Below are 2,026 nucleotides of genomic sequence, written 5' to 3' on the forward strand. Positions count from 1 at the left end.
TCTCCAAAAGGAGGCATCCCTTGAAGTCATAGCTTCATTAAATGTCTTTGGATCTTCCTCTATATTAAGCAACAATGGTATTTTATTAAGTACACCATTTCTATCTCCTTCAACCAAAAAGGTTAAACCTTGAGATGAAATAAAATCCGGTGCTAGGTTCTTTTCTTTCCTCTCACGTTGACTTCTTCTCGGTTCGAAAGATGTCTTGGACTCTTTCCTTTTATTAGTGGAGGTACCGGGAACGTCAACATATGGTTGATTAACATTATATTCTAATTCAATGGAAGAATCAAGGCTAAACTTGTTCTCAACAAATTCAACATCTCTTGATTCCACAATAACATTAGAATCTAGATTCAATAATCTATAAGCCTTGGAATTTTCAGCATAACCTACGAAAACACTTTTAATACCTCTAGCTCCTAACTTAGATGATTTAGGGACAATTATTCTATAAAAGGCTAAACAGCTTCACACCCTTAAATACATCAAGTTTGGTTTTCTTCCTTTCCATACTTCATATGGAGAGACATGTGTTTTCATAGATGTAATCCTATTGTGAACATGACATGCTGTAAGTAAAGCTTCCCCCCATAAATTATTAGGCAATTTAGCATTAAGAAGCATAGAGTTAATCATATCGGTAAAGATTATATTCTTTCTTTCAGCCAATCCATTTTGTTGAGGAATAATTACATGCTCTTCACAGAAAGCATCAAATTCATTTGAGAAATATTCACCACCTCTATCACTTCGAACCATTTTGATTTTCTTATCTTTTTGGTTCTCAATTTCAGCCTTATAAATTTTAAATTTATCAAAGGCTTCATCTTTTGTTCTAAGTAAATACGCATAAGTATATCTAGAACAATCATCAATAAAAGTGATAAAGTATCTCTTTTCTCCTCTAGTCAAAATTCCATTATACTCACAAATATCGGTATGAATCATATCCAATATTTGAGTATTACGTTCGGCTCTAGGAAAATGTTTCTTAGTCATCTTTGCTTGTATACAAATTTCACACTTATCATTTTTAATATCTTTGCAATTAACCAAACCATGTTTAGACATGTATTTCAAAGATCTAAAATTTAAGTGTGCTAAACGTGCATGCCAAACATCAAAAGAATCATCTTTATTATTAACACTTAGTTTGTACATGCCATCACAAGAATACCCCTTTCCCACAAAGATCCCATTCTTAGATACTATACAATTATTGCCCTCAAGTACAATCTTAAGCCCATTCTTACACATAAGACTAGCGGATACATGATTTTTCCTAATATTAGGAACATGAAGTACATTGTTCAAAGTAAGCTTCTTTCCGGAAGTAAAGTTAATCTCCACCACTCCTCTCCCGGCAACCATCGTTGCATCATTGTTCCCCATGAGAACAGTTTGTCCTTCCTTTTTCACTTTGTAAGATAAGAACATAGTCTTGTCATTACAAACGTGGATTGTGGCACCGGAATCAAGCCACCAATCGGAGGATTTAAATGCAGCCATGTTAGTTTCGGTAATCATGCCAATTTACAATTTTGAGACCATAGCACATATGTCTTCGGATTTCTCTTCAACAGCATTGGCATTGTTGGTGTTCACTTCTTCATTTTTCTTCTTGTATCTGCAGTCATTTTGGCGATGGCCTTTCTTTCCACAAAAGAAACAATTTCCAGAAAATTTCTTTTGGCCATTACCTGCCTTCTTGAACTTCTTGTCATTATTGACTTTGAAGTTCTTTGAAAACTTACTAGCTTCGGCAACATTAACTTTAGAGGAATCTACATTTTTGTTCTTGGAATCAAGAGACTTAGTCTCTTCTTCGATTCTCAAGTGTTTTTGTAATTCCTCCAAACTTATGTCATCTCTCCTATGAAGGAGTTTCTTTCTATAACCATTCCAACTTTGAGGCAATTTAGCAATAATTGCCCCCACTTGGAATGATTCAGAAATCTCAACCTTCAATTCATGAAGCTTAGTAATAATGACTTGCAATTCATGTATTTGATCTAGAACGGAC

Source organism: Morus notabilis, unplaced genomic scaffold (assembly GCF_000414095.1).
Source record: "Morus notabilis unplaced genomic scaffold, ASM41409v2 Scaffold45, whole genome shotgun sequence".
Lineage (NCBI taxonomy): Eukaryota > Viridiplantae > Streptophyta > Magnoliopsida > Rosales > Moraceae > Morus > Morus notabilis.